Below are 16,848 nucleotides of genomic sequence, written 5' to 3'. Positions count from 1 at the left end.
GATTATGCCAAAATCAGATTTACTGGATATAAAGCTTAGAGAAAAATGAAAATGAGGCATTCCGTAAATGACTCATTCAAATACAATTTTTAAAATATTGTTAACTATATTTAATACTTGATTTTTCTCATGTATTTATTTAATAATAATATTGTTAGCATCATTTGACATGGTACACTGTATTTTATTACAAAAATATGTCTTTTTCAATTACCTTGTAATTTTTATTACTTATATCTGTACCACTCTCTTTTAATTTTAGCCGTTTAAGTATGAAGTCCAACTTAACGTCATAATTTACGATCCTAATATCAAATATGACATAGAGATATGAAATATGAGTTCTGATTATTTTATGCACACTATTTGATTTTTTTTTTATGTGCAGTGTATTTGTGCAGAGTCTAGTTATATTTAGTTTATTGTTTAAGTCTAAATTTAAATATTTAGTTAGATAAACTTATCTATATAAACTCATGATGAAATTATTTGCAAAGGGATTTATCTTAAGCCTAATGTAGCAATTTAGTATTTAACAGTTTTTAATTGAACTTTGCATTTTCGAGATCTTGAAACACAATCAATTTAAATATTTAAAACAGATTATGTAATTGTATAACTGCGCAGAAGCATTCGAGTACTTACAAATCGTTATCAATTATTCAAGTGTACCTATCATTTCTGCGCTAAATCGTTGCATAATGATGTGAATGAAGACTTCGATAAACTTTTATTACCTTGTTGAATATTGACCCTTGTTTCGTGAGTATCAATATGAATTAGGCCATAGTCATCTAAGAATTTTTTTTTTCCCATTGTTTGTAAACCAGCGTCATCAGTTACTGTATCATTCTGATAATGTTTCAACTTTCCTTGCATAAGAGATGGCAATGATCTCTTTCTGTAGATGCTGGAGAATCCTGGGATCCCAAATCATGGCAGTAGCTCCGTACAAACACTCAAATACTAATATACTATAACACCTCATTCCACTTCTAAAAGTAATAAAATAGCAATTTTTAGGTTCCAAATTAATGGTATCAACAGTGACTAATGACTAACTAAAATATAGTTTGACATATTTATGGAGAATAGAACATATGTGCCAATCTGCCTCCGTTAATGAATGTCCCTTCATGAAAGGAAACAATTGACAATACACAACAGAATGGAGAAAAAATATATTTTGTTTAAGAAAAAAAAAATGGAGACGATTATTAGCGACATTGTAGGACTTATAAAGTACAAAACTAGAAATGGAGAAATACTTATATTTAAATTATTAATTACCAATCAAAATGATTGAAAATTTCCTTTTTTTAACGTACCTAATTAAACTCACATCATTAAAAAATAAAATTATCCAAGAATAAACATCTTTTTGTTACATATAAATATTTTCGTGAGGTTTTGGCCTTCTATTATTAAAACTGGCTATTTCAAACTTTTCATCCTCCGTTTTTCACCACTATTATCCTATTAAAATTCGTTTCCTTTATAAATACGTCTACATGGAAGTATTCCTCGACATTTATTCTTCTTGGAGTTTTTGTCTACAAATTAATTAATTTACTTTAAACTCGATAGTCATATATTAATTTTAAAACAATTTCTTACAAACTAATATGTTAGCTGTTTTTTCCTTCATTTTCACGAAATGAAACATTATTGAAATATAAAAAATAAAATTGTTCGAAAGTAAAATTAATAATTAAAAAAATTAATTCTTATATTTGAATGGAATATGGTCCGGGTGCGGTAAAAAAAAACTCAAATAGTAGTTGCAGGGCTTCGTCAGGGCTAAAAAAGATACAAACACTATAGTTACAAAAAGAAGAAAAAGAAAAAACGTAAGTGTAAAATAACAGGGATATAAAATGTAAAAAAGTAAGATATAATGAGAAAAATTAAAGGTTGTAAATAGTAAATGATAAGGGTAATAGTAACAGATAGATAAGAGAAGAAATATTAAAGAATGTACAAATAAAGAGATGAAAAAAGAAAAAAATACAAATCAAATGATGAGTCAGAATACCTGTTTAGAAGGCAGTCAAAAACAAAGTGACGGTTGGTATTGGGAGAAGTGGGGATGGCAGTTATGCCACAATAACGAAAATAATTTGTAAAGTAAAGTATTTAAATATATATATATAAATTAAAGTATCATAGTAAAAAAGTATTTAAATTAGGTGAACAATAAATGGTAATATACATAATAGGGGGAGAAGAAATATTAATAAAATAAAATAAATAAAAATAAATAAATTTAAAAAAATAAAAACAGATAGAAAAACAAAGAAAAAGTAAAGTATAAAATAATGGGATACAATGTGTGTAAGTAATTAAGAAACAAAATATACCAAATGAGCGGTATACAGAAAAGTGTAAAATATAATAGAAAATTAATAATAAAGTAAATAATATAAGTACAGTTAAGAAGATAACACATGAATATAAATTAAAAGATAGATACATGAATATAAATGAAACAGGAAGGATAGTGAATATAAAAATTAAAAAAAAAAAAAAAAAAATGTGAGAATTTAGAAAAACAAGAACTTCCATCAACTCCTGTAATCCACTTGCATCTAAATTATCAGAACACGCATTAAACCTGAATCATACTTTTAATTTCGACAATCCTTGACACTGTCCCCAACCATACCAAACGTCTCATCTCAGAGTCCATTTACATAAATTTGACTGAGAATTTTTTTTACCGCACCCGGACCATATTCCATTCATCTATAAACACGGTCAATCAATAATCTTCCAGTAATTCTTATATTGTTTAATTTTTTACTGTCATGGGTTTAATGAGGCTCTAAAAAAGACATTTCTTCGATTATTTTGATTGATAATTAATAATTTAAAGATGAATCCTACCAAAAAAGATGCAACAATTATAAAGCTGTTCATACGTACTTATTTATGGGAAATAATTTTTTTTTTGGCTACTTAAATTTTTCATTTCATTTTCTTTTTCATCTTTATCGCCATTGTACATGGAACTAATATACAAGCATGTTAAGTTGAGGAAACTCTATTTGTGAGCGATTTTTCACAATGATAAATATGCAGTAAGGATATAGTAGGTTACAATAAGGATTCAAATTCAAATCTGTACCACTACAACCCATGAAGGGTCAGAGGTTCAGTACTTTGTAAAGAAGTACTGTTACTAGACCAACGGTTGTGCAAGGAGGAGATTTGGTCAGAAAACATTAAGGATTGACACCCCTTATTTGAGTTTATTTTTATATAAAAGAATTTCGCCGTATGATACAATAATCTATTTCCTTCTAAATTTTTCAAATGTATTAATTTAAAATTTAAACTTCACCTTTCCAAATTTTAACCGGAATTGTAATACATATTATAGTAAAGGAGCACATTTTACATCTTTTTTACATTTTACATTTTGCTACATAGCAGTTTACATCTTTATTATAATCGTGCTCTTCAGAATTTTAGAATTTTAGAATTTTTAACTGATTAAACGAGTTCAATGATAATAGTTCAGTTGTCAGTTCGATAGGTCATTTCAGAAAAATTTTTAAAATCAATTAATAAATAAAAGATATTGATTACTAAAAAATATTTTAAAATATGTTAAATATATAATGTTTTGTTTTAAATTATTTAAAAAATAATCCGTATTTTGGAATATTAAAATTTCTATGACGATATGCTTATCGTTAACCAATATAAATATCTATATATATGAATACATAGTTAACTGTAAAAATTTAAATGTAAGAAGATGGTCAGGGTTGCGGTCAAAAAAAGAACAAATAGTTTATAACTATTTTTATGTCCGACGTTTCGCCCCACTTTGCAGGGCTTCATCAGGGCTAAAAATATTTTTAAAAAACCTGAGAATATTACTACAATAAGGTAATTTAAGCTAGGATAAATATTATGTAAAAATAAAGTGATAAGAAATTACATATAAATAAAAGGAAGGAAGACAACGTCTCCTGTACTTTTTTTATTTTACGTATTTTAAAATTTTTTTTACTCTTGCCATTGTTACTTATTATTTATTCTTATCATTGTATATTCAAGTTTATTTTATATTGATACTATTTTATGTCTTCCTTCCTTTTATTTATATGTAATTTCTTATCACTTTATTTTTACATAATATTTATCCTAGCTTAAATTACTTTATTGTTGCAATATTCTCAGTTTTTTTTATCTTTATAGCCCTGATGAAGCCCTGCAAATTGGGGCGAAACGTCGGACATTAAAATAGTTATAAACTATTTATTCTTTTTTTGACCGCAACCCTGACCATCTTCATATATATAATTGTTTATATTTTACATGTCCATGTCCATTGAAGGAAAATGAAATGTGTGTGTATCGTGGATCGAAATCTGTGGCGATGTTCCATTTAATAACACATGTTACAAGAACTAACGCAAATTCGCGTCGCCGTAAACGTATCGGAACCTTCCAAACAGACGCCAAGCATTAAGATTGAAAGAATAACTTTTCATTAAAAATATATAATACTTATATAACGATATAATCCAATAATATCCTACAGAAAATAATTAATGAAAAAACCCTCGGCTCGCTAAACTTTTTAAAACCGATTCGCCCACCCGAAATAAAAGCTTTGAGGCCCATTGCTTCCAATCATTGACGTATATTATTTCTCTTATTGTTTAAATTGTAAATTAAAGTAAGTAGTAATGTTTCAGCAAGAACAGAGAATGTAAATGGATTGTTCAAAGGACCATCCTGGAAGGAGATAAGGAAGGCAGTTGTAATTACGAAGGCCTAGGAGCAGCTTAGCGACTGACTGATAGTGTACAATATCCTAATCAGATTTGGACCGAGGGGGGTCTTAGCATCTTGTCTCTTTCTAGACGTCAATCGATGGGCAGCATTAACGAAATTAACATCTGTAACCCGTCTCAACACTAAGGAGGATTTGTTGTCTAGAGAACAATAGGAACACAATGGCAACAAGAATCTATTAATTTGAATAACTTGGTATAATAACAGGATATTGCAATGAACGAATAAGGTCTTTTCCACATTAAGATTTATACAAAGAAATGAATCTGAGGAGAAGATGGCAGAAGGAGCGGACAGTAAACTCACACAAATAAGTGAAACATATTTATTTGTAACAACATTTCGACATGAATTTCAGGCCTCAATCAGTGATAAAAAACAAAACGGGATAAAAACCTTAATTGAGAGAAAAATAAAAAGGATAAGGTAATAATAATAACTAAACAAAAATAGAAATATACATAACAATAAATTAAGTAGATAGTAGTTGATAGTAATAGATGATAAAATATAATATTATAGAGGTAAGAATTATGCAAAACAAATAATAAGAAAAAAAATCACAGTGCTAGTGAATTCAAAGAATTTTAGACATGATGGAAGAAAATGTAAATGATGAGTACTTGAAATTAACACAATAAAATATGTAAGTAATGATTAAAAACATATAAATAGTAAAACAATTTAAATCAACAAAATAAAACGTGTGAAATAAAACGATATATAAAACACGATGGTGCTCTATCCACCACCATTCACTTACTGGTTATATTCATGTTCTTCCACTAATAAAAAATATATTATGAAATTTTACATAAATTTCATAAATATATATGTAAATATATAAATTTCATAACATATTTTTAAATATTGCTGGATAGATGGAAGAACATGAATATGAATTGTGGTGGATAGAGATTCTTAAAGAATTAAGTCCATTTTGATAAATAGGGTATCAATCTCTGCCTCAATTAAATTTAATCTCTTATGATAATGGAGAATTTAAGTTTAGAAATAGAAAAGTTATAAAGCACCCTGAAGGGTAAATGAAATAAATAAAGATTTTTGAGCCCAAGAAAGTATTCATTCAGGGTCAATATCACCAAGACCTTTAGAAACCAAGTAAAAGATGATGGATTCAGACAAAAAAAGACAATGAACTGAGGGTTTATTCTAAAGTTATTCATAAACGTTTTGAGATTTTATTTTATCAGATATATCATATTAAAAGTCTAGAAATATCTATATTTCTATATAACCAATTTAAAATTTTTTTAGTATCTTCTTATTTATAGAACCCCGAAATCTTCTGGCCTTTATCTCCCACGAGACCAAAAATTTCTTCCAAAAACTATTAGTCTCGAAAGATAATAAGAATCGCCAATAGATTTATTTTTTTAAACTATTACTTTATACATTAAATTGCAGTTACTTAAGGTTGATAAGGTGTTAAAATATAAAAAAATCATTTTAAATTGTTTATACAAAAATGTAATATTTGTAAAATTCAATTAGTTGTATTAGGTAAACAATAAATGTTATTTGATAATAAACAGATAGCTTTTGATTAACTTATCAATTATATAATTGAAAGTTATAAGCACTCCAGTGAAAAAAAAAATCAATTGGCAATCCACTCTGCTCTCAAATATATAAATGTGGTGACTTCACCCCACTTAACCCTTAACAAGATTGGATTGTTCTTTAGAATTGTTTCAAGACACAATGAATGATGGATTCCGAATGAGTTGTTGAAACGTCAAACTAACATATGTGATTTACAGTGATTTGAGATATCTACTGTTTGTATTGACATGCTAATTAATCCACTAAAATATTCAATTTTGCTTAAACGTCATCATCATCATCAATCAAAACGAATCGAAACATAATTTTCATATTATTTGTATTTGTGATGATTTTCATATTATCAGGTTAACTCTAATTCTTCAGTAATGTCAACTTCGTTCTTCCGCAAATCTTCAGAGCCGTATGGAATAATAAAATATTATTCTATATTTTAGACATTTTATTTTTGAAGAAAATGTTACTGATTATTAATATTTATTTCATTCTTTAGGCATAAGGTTTTCTACATAAGTCTTTCGAAGGGTAGCATTCTTCATGAGGAGGATTCCAATTGACCATAGAAAATACGTTTGCAATTGTGTGAGCTACCTTTTGGCAAATCACACAATGCGTTCACCAAATATTTTTAACTTTTATTTATAAACGACTTGAAGGATTTTTCGAATAATGTTATTTCCACGTAGTAGGATGTTTGTAACGTAAACACTTGCAGAAAAATATCATAAGTGGTATTTCAATATCATTAGATTTTCTTCAAAGAACAATAGAGGTCGGAGTGTTAAGTAGAAAATTAAAAATGTTTTTGGTAAAGTGCCATTTTAATTTAGTTTGTATTCGAGATAATAACTGAAGAGCTATATTTAACGAAATGAGTTAATTATTTATTTTTATGCCTGAAATTTCTATACTTAAATTTGTTTAATAACATGTAGAGGGGCCTGCTTAGGAATATTTCTATATAAATAATTCATAAAACATAAACTAACATATCTTGGTCTTATAAGTTATAATGGTTCATTATGTACAACAAAAGAATAGTCTAAAAAATAATAATTAGTTATATTCCCATTCAATGTTTTTAAAAATAGTACGTTCTGAATAGTAAGCTGTGATGATATCTTAAATTATTTGTTTATTATGTGTCATAATAAATTGGAAAACTTTTTTTTTTCCCACTAGATGATTGCTTTAGGAACTTTTTTTTTTTAGGAATATTCTTTTTTAGAGGTAGTTTCGTTTTTATATTCTTTTGAGGAGGCAAATATTAATTCATCCATATCTCTACAATTTGATCGGTATAGAAATTTGTTCTGATTTTCGCTGGGTCACAAATATTCCATGTGGTCTATCTCCAAACAATTACTGTAAAACTTACAACAAAAATACCACCCAGAAATACAAAGGAAGGAAATATAAAATTTTAAATTATTTACAATGAGCATTGCACATTAGGGATTTAAGTTTCTTCATCAATATGACAACTTCATTTAATAGGTATTCATCCGACTGTTTGAATTCTAATAAATTAAAAAAATACCTGGTCATAAAGAGAAGAAAAATTAATATAACCCTTTTCCACTTTAATAAAACCAAATGCCAGTGGCATCAGGAGCTGATGGGAGAGGCAGGCTGACTGATAGCGCTGGGGTGTTAATAGCGATCCAGAGCGCCTATAAATCCCGCTCACATTTTTCACCTTCCAATGAACGAACGCTCCCGAACGGCGGAATTAGTCGGAAGGCTTTCAGCTGTATTAATGTGACCCCTGATTGGTACAAATATCTTCACTGCGCTTAATTGCGACTCGTAGCGGCGACATCTCCCACGTGTTGGTGCTCCACGTGTAGTACATACTGCCGGCGATATGTTACTGTCTCAATCTCTCTGATAGGATGTAATGGTAGCGTTGTACTCCTCCTAGTGTTCAATCAGCCAGGAATTACAGTGTTTCGATTAATCCTTTTGAATAAATGAAACAAAAATCTAGGAAGACTGACAGCCCATGACAAGTCGATATGCAAATAGCCATCAGGCACCCGCCACCCATATGCCTACCGGAGTCGGCTGGAGGCAGGTGCGACTCCTCTGAAACTAGCAATTATCTGTACCTGATTTGTTCCCTGACGTGCCACAACCCATTGACAAGACTAATTCCTCACTTATATGTCAAGTGTAAACAGTTTTATGATCAGTTAACACGTAAGACGGACTCGGCATATGTCCCTGGACCTTGTGACATTGGGCCGGCTTAAACAAATGGTTACCGTATGTCGCTTCCTCAGGCTGTGACTAAGCCACAGCAGTAAAACCCGGCAGGCATTTGTACGGATCGAATGCGCTGGAATCTATCTCTATGCAAATATCCAGTTCTATTTCCCTATGTCTGAATTTATTAGACATGCGGAATCGAGTTGTTCTTGCAATGTACGGTAATTCCGATTTGTTCTTGCATGCATTCCAAATGTAATCGGGGTGGTTGTATTTACTTCTGAAAAGAGAATGGATGATTTGTTACTCTTAACCTAATTTAAGAAAAGACCTGTTTTCAGTAGCAAAATAATTTAAATTTAACAGACCTTAAAGTTTAACCTCTCTTTTGTCAATTTTTGGAAGTATAAAACTGAGATTTTCGGTAAGAGTTTGAGGAAATCTTGTTGTGAAGTTAATCAATTTTTAGTGCATATTTGTCCGGATATGTTTAGGTTAAGAAGCTGCACAATGACATGGAGTGCAGGTTAAGAAATATAATTAAATGTTGGTGCTCATTTAAGAAAAGTCTCATAAAGTCAAATGATGTTTTTATGCGAATAAATTAGAATTATCAATATACAAATTAATTTCATGAAGACATATCTAACTGTTCAATAGCACATCTGCCTCCGGTGTAACGAAGATGGTGGGTTAAAAATTCTTGGGCTAGCGATCAAATTTGAAGTATAATATCTGAAGTTCAGAAAAAGACAAAACTTACATATCACATTATGATTCCAATTTTATATATTTGTACTATATAAGTCCTTTGTCCCAACTAATAGACATTTCTTAATTATTGCATTTCAAGATGAAGTCGGGGGAAGATGCCGGTCGAATTTTGTGATTTAATCAATGAATTCCGATTCTTCCTTGATAGCGAAGAAATTTCCACTACACCCAACTAGAAACAAATATTCCATTCATAGGACCAAAATACACATTAAGTTGTAAAAAGTCACTCCACAAGTATTTCAATCATAATTCTAATTCTAAAGAAATAATACTCTTTAATTGTAATATAAGTTACATTAAATCCTTAGCTCCGACAGGTGGAGGCACAAACTAAGATTATCTCTCCACCTACTAAAGCCAAGGTATCCTTCTTTATTTCAAGTAACTCACTGCATTGTAATAGACGAAAAGTAAACGAATTTCTGGAATCGGATTTTATTAAGATGAACAAAAATGAAAATGCCATGAGAACTTTAAGATCAAGAACTTGGATATGGGTTAGTTGAGGATGGGTGTTCGGACGAGCGGCATAAGCCCCTGACACACAGTTAAATTTTAGACAAGAAGAGCCTTCTGTTGTTAGTCAGTTAAACCAAGAACTAAACAAAGTAATTAGTTAGAATTTGTTATCTCTTTCTAGTATTATTGCAGTACTCCAGATTTTCCAACCTCTCTGCTATCTTCCAGCTTTCATTAACTGGACTGATCAGACAACAGGTTGTGGTTTAGAAAGTAGCTATAGTAAATAATGGATGACTAATAGCATAAAATGGGTCAGGGGCAGAAGAGCACAGGTATCGGAAGAGAGTCGAGATGAGTCAGAGGTGAGTCAGTCCACGTGTGAACCCGTACCCGTACCCAAGGGTACACAAGCTATAGTCTTCGCTCTGAGTCACTTCAACGGTCCTCAGCTAATCGTCTCATCTATTGCCCGCAGGAACCGGCTTTTTAAATTTTTTTTTCTACTGTAGTTCGTTCCCATACTTTACCAAAAGCTGAGGAAGTGAATCAGCCAAAGGTAAACACTCTCTTCTGTCCTGGGATGTTCCGTCTAAAAACAAAACGTACTTATGATACTCTAGCAGCGTTCTATGACACGACGTATGGAAATTAATCAGACCATTCAGTTCATTTCTTATCTCTTTTATTCTTCTAAACCTTGTTTGAGGGTTAAGGAAATGGGATGTTTTATTTATTTATTTTTTTCCGCACTAATGCATTTTATAGTCTTTACTCTAATCAGGCTGTCGTCAGCGTGGCCAGGGGGAGCAAAATTAAGCGGCCTATTAAATGTTGAATAAAAAAATCATAATATGTTAGGTAATACAGGAAGATGATCTAGGTGGTTGATCAAAACGGTGCACAAAAAATATTATTTTTTTTTTTATAACTTCCTATGTAGTCTTTAGCAATATTTTATCTTATTTGTCACTTAGCTCTTAGGAAGTCCTGCAGAGCGAACTGAAATTTTGGTTACTAATAAATAGTTCTATCTTCAATTTTCAGTATGCCTCTTTAACCGCTACCCAGACCTTCTTCCTACAATTAATTACGCAACGGTCAGCTAATAATTTTCCTATATAATATCACACACTTTTATCCACACTGACTTTTTAGAATAATTTATAAATATGTCTGTTGTTTATAAGAAGTAATATGATGTTTTCTTGCTGAATTCAAATTTTAATATTATCGACAAAAATAAAACTCATAATATACTGAAACAGAATACAATGTGCCCTATCCTGCGCAGTATTATACTGTCCTAACTGATGGCACCTCCAAGTCTGATTTATGATTCATAATTTAGTATATTTGATAATAAAATAATTCGATGAATGAGATGAAAGTATAAAACTAGATGTGTACGAAATGTTTTAGGCCTTTCTTTTGCCCCTTTACTTTTGGTATAAGAGCCGGAAGAAGAAAAGGCAGTTATCTCACCCCAATTTTTGATTACTTTAATGAAAACTATGTACAATTACTAGTCAAAATTGATGAGTCTGCCAAGTATAGGTAGGGGGAGTAAAAAATGGCGGTTGTTTCAAAACCTTAAAAAACATTAATTTTTCATTCGGAGCTCTATATCTTAAAAATTACCAACAAAACTGGAACATCTAAAAGAACATTATTTAATGAAGAGTAAATTTGCTGAAATATTAGCCCTAAAAGGGCTATTTACGTCCAATAGTTCTCGAGATATAGCTTTTTAAAAAGCAAAATTTCATAAAAATCATCTGAAAGATTAGTAGTCAGCTAATTTATTTTGAGAGATCTATATCTCAGGAACTATGAGACGTACAGATGTCTATTAGCACTCAAATTAAAGCTAATTTAATGGAATATAAATAAGTTTATGGCCTTTATCTTTGTAGGAATAGTAGTTTTCATGATATTTGCTAAAATAAATTAATTTATAGTTGTTCGGACAATAAGTTTGACTTATGAAAAACTTCATTTCAGAAACCATTAGACGTGCAGATATTTGCCAGCGCTCAAATTAAAGCTAGTTAAATTTACTACAATATAGTTTATTATGTTTATCTTCATTAAACTACCTTTAATTTGAGTGCTAATTGACATCTGTACGTCAAATGGTTTTTGAGATATAGATTTTTCAAAATAAATTCACTAACTACTGATCTTTCAGTACGTCCCATACAACATTTTTATGAAATGTTGCTTTTTAAAAAGCTATCTCTTGAAAACTATTTAATGTAAATAAATCTATTAGGGCTCATATTTTAGCAAATTTTCTCTTCTTTAAATGACGTTCTCTTAGGTTTTCTTGTGTTGTTTCTACTTTTTTGAGATATAGAGCTCCGAATGAAAAATTAGTTTTTTTTATCGCTTTGAAACAGCCGCCATTTTTTATTCCCCCTACCTATACTTGGCAGACTCATGAATTTTGACTAGTAATTATACATAGTTTTCATTAAAGTAATAAAAAAATGGGGTGAGATAACTACCTTTTTTTCTCCTTTATGGCTCTTTAACTATTTGTTCTGAACAAAAGTTTTCATAAAATATTCCACTTTTTCTTCTTGATATTACTAATATTTTAGAAATAATTAAGCTCAAAAAATGAGCGATACATTTTGGCCAATTTGGGTTTTCTAATCCTAAAATTTAAAAAAATAATATTTCTTTCATTTAATTTTAAAATTGTGGTCAATTATTTGTAAAATGACAGGAGTTGATTTATACAGACAATAAGCAAAATACGTATGAAATATTTCTTTCGACTTAAAATTAGTTTATTATGAATGGCTATTACCATGATGTATAAATCATTGTATCTTTCTAATCTGTTGTGTGCTATCTATTGGCCTAAATTAAATTTTAATTTGCGATGTAATTCAAATTCTGTTAAGGCGCAAATCCAAAATATATTTTTTTCAACAAAAAATATCTTATCTCTACGCTTTTTTCGATATCTTCGAAGTAATACAATAAGAAAACACACATACTTTTGGCTTGAAATAACAATCAAATTTGTCGTGCTATGTGGTATCTATGAGACGAATTATTATGAAACTTACCATAATAAATTTTCATGTTCCCTCTTTGTTGTAGTCTTTATTATAGGGTTGTTTTTAAATTATAAGAAAAAAGGAGACAATTAAATTAAATATGAAGAGCACTTATCAGGAAAGAGTTTATGATTTATTTTAGAGATGTTTCTTTAAATAGCTATGCTAGCATCAATATTAAATCTTGAAATAATTAATGATGAAATACTTTCCTTTAAATTTTTTACAAGGAGAAAAAGTATTTTCTTATGATTATTATTTAATAATAATCACCAAAAAGCGTCAAAAAGTGTGTTTTTATTATAAAATTGTTTTTTAAATTATATAAAATCAAGTCGGAGCAAAACTGTTCGAGGTACTCGGTTCTAAAATTTGGCAACTGAAAAATTTCCAAATTCAAAATTTTTGTTAGTTAACTTTCACCGGTAATCAGTTGTGATAATTTAATACCAATATAATTCCCTTTAAAATATGAATTTACCAAAAATTCTTTCAAAAATATATGTAATCGGCACTAAATCTGGTGATGCCAAAAACTTCAATTAAAAATAAATGAAAATAGGTATGATTGTGTTTAAGATATTATATAACTTTAAGTTTAATTTTTTATTATTTTTATTTTGTCCCCTTCTATTTCTTATCACTAAATTTATATATTCGTAAATATGGTGTGAATAAGATCTATGATCCCTCTTACTTTATTATCTATAAATATAAGACAAAATGTAATATTATACGATCAAAATATAAATAAATAAATGTCAGACACCATGTTTTACAACCAAATGCTTCATTTATCATAAAACTACCTACTTAAAAGTAAATCAAATTAACTATTTGTGATTAAATACTTTAAAAGAAAAAATTAAACAATTATTGGTTATAAAAGTGTATTTGGGCTAGATTAGCATTTGATTTTTTAATTATTTCAAATGTATGCCACTGAAAAGTAAATGAGTAAAAGTATTGGATGTTATTTTATTTATTAGTGGATTTTATTTATTTATGTTCTATCGATATACTTTTTTAATTATTTTATAGATTTGTGTGATTTTTAACCTTGATGTAACTTGAATTCCACTGGTGAAACCTCTGTATCTCACCAGCTCTTTCTGAGTGATTGAATGAGCTATGTGCATATAGAGAGGGATGGCGAAATAAACTTCAGTATTGGTAGTGGACCTGGGTTCAGTGCACTATCTATAAGTTTGTTAAGAATAGAAATCAAGATGATTCTAAGTCACAAACTTAAGGCAGTTTTAAAATAAATTATGTCTAACCACCATTATGAAATATTGGAGATGAGTCGGTTTTATAAGAAATGAAGGGTGTTAAATGGAAATGTAGCACCACTATGAAGTATGCGATATAATCTGGATATTATCTATTAATATTGTAGACTAGACGGTTGTCCGAAGTAAATAAAGAGATAAGATATTTTAAGATTTTTCCCTTTAAAAAAAAAACATAATAATGTTACATAGAATGTAAAATTGTCAATTTTTTGATAAAATAATTTAATCATATTGAGTAATGATTTAATTTACAAGATTTCGGGTAAAGATCAAGATAATGATTTCTGGTCATGTAATAAAAAACCATTAGACAGATAGGGATCTCACAGGACGTATCAAGCAACAGTTTCGGAAGGAAACCGGCCGAAGGAGGACCATAAATATCCGCGGATAATGATAGTGCACCGGGGCTGTCCCGCAGGCGGCTACCGCACGCACGCCATTCGATAGGAATCGAACCCGCAGCGATTTATCAGTCACTTGGACTGCGCGGTCATTAGCGAACCTCCTATTTTCGGTCGTTGCAGATGTAGAGGGCGTTATCGTGCAGTGATTAGTATTTATCCGATTCTAGGTACTTTCGATATAACAAGGAAAGCCATTCGTAATTTCAGGTGTGACAAATCAGAACGGGTCGTTTAGTCGAATTGATCTGGCATCAATTCTCGTGTGAGTATGAGCAGTTAGGGGAAAATAGTTAGGTTGAAAAGTTATTAGTGGACTAGAGAACTGCCCAAATTACAGTCTATTATCGAACTAATTTACGTTTCGAAGTGTGTTACATCGTGGCAATATTAGGGGTTATAGAGATAAGAAAAGAGTGAGTTATCACAAAATATTTAGTACTTTCCAATAGTTATATTAACAATAATTGAACTGTAACCATTATTATATAATACAAAACTAATTTTAGGACCTCATAAGACATAATAGATAACATGCTATTTTTCCTATCCTTTCAATATTTAAGAGAGAACTCATTAAACAATTCTGTAAAAAAACTAAACAAAATTGCTTCCTATCCATAAATTGAGCGATCACAAACTGTTTCAGAATATCTTATTATTTTCAAAATAATAACATATTTCGCAAATGAAACGTCTGTTTTACTAACAAAAAATAGGTTTGAGCACACATTTAGTTTTGAGAAAAAGTGTTGTAAATCTGTTCTCGTTATAACACATTTTCATACAAAAAAAAAAATAAAAATTAATCATTGAGTGGATCAACATTAAATATCCTAAATATTAGATTATTTTAAATAACCATCAGTCACTACTATGAGCAGGAAATACTGTTATGTCTAATCAAAAAAGTCCCAGAACTTCATTTAATTGAATATCTCATGATGTTGAATACTTAAAAATTATGGTTTTGGCTTACATCATTTTTCTATTCAAGAGCTCATATGTTTTATAATATACTATACTACAGTAAATACTATAATAATAATAAACTTCAGTTGTAATAAAGAAAAAATTTAAAACTAACTTTTATAATTTTTTTTTTTTTCTTTAATTTGAATATACTAGAACTCGACTCTAAGATCTGATATTGAAATCGTGACATCTCATGTTTTAAAAGAGAATAATCATAACAGGTGTTGGTAAAGACAATGGAATTTTGACCAATAATGGAAGTTCCACCTGCGCAATCAATATAAAGGAGCACCAGCACACATCTGCTCAAACAATAAATTATTTGTCTCTATCGACTTATTGTTTTTTCTCAAACTGCTTTGTTCTGACTCCAACCTAGCAGGAGCATCCTCGATTAGACAATTAACACGGATATCTGCTAAGGGTCCGGTTTGGGAAGGACAATGTTCCAGTACGGGACACCAGGTGCTCTTCTTGTTTGGACAAAAGGATCCACGCTGGGGCATCCTCTTCATTATCTCCGGACGCCCACGTTCCCAGGACAATATGGGAACGGCGGGTACAGTACAATATTGACACTATGTAGGAAGGGCAGGAGACCACGTGCCTCGCCAGTGCTGCCGTCGGTGGTTCCAGGGGGTCTAACTATGAAAGCACTGACTAGGCGGTTAGGGACAGTCACAACTATGTACTAATAGATAAACAATGGAGTCATACTTGGATGTTGGCATACTATGCATTGTCACTGCCAAGTATATCCGGAATCAAGCAGTACATACTGGTCATTAGGATCATTACACTTTTGCCGATGAAGGGGTTTAAGGGAAATTAATGATTTCTCATATTAGAACGATTTATAATTAATTACTTCTAAAAGCAACACTGTACTCATTATGAATTTCTTTTAATTTAATAAATACTTATTTTTTCTTGAAATAAAAACTCTGTGGTCTGCTACTATTGTCCTCTACAAATGTATTCTCAGGATACATTTAACTATTTTATAACTGTATATCTGTTTTACTTCTTTATTTTAAATGAAGTTAATCCTTCCATAATAAACTTCCCAACCACCCAAACCAACTCATTTCTAACCTGGCTTCTCCTTCACCACCTAATAATCCTCCTAGGTGTCTGAAAAGAAGATGGCCTCGAGATCTTCTCCTTTAGAAATGTTTTTGGAGTTCTATCAATGGGCTATAATATCACTTACAGCAAATTTACTTGATGTGTATATATATATATATATATATA

This window comes from Halyomorpha halys, unplaced genomic scaffold, assembly GCF_000696795.3.
Source record: "Halyomorpha halys isolate HHAL.00 unplaced genomic scaffold, Hhal_1.1 Scaffold587.1, whole genome shotgun sequence".
Classification (NCBI taxonomy): domain Eukaryota; kingdom Metazoa; phylum Arthropoda; class Insecta; order Hemiptera; family Pentatomidae; genus Halyomorpha; species Halyomorpha halys.
Note: the sequence above shows the minus strand (reverse complement) of the source record.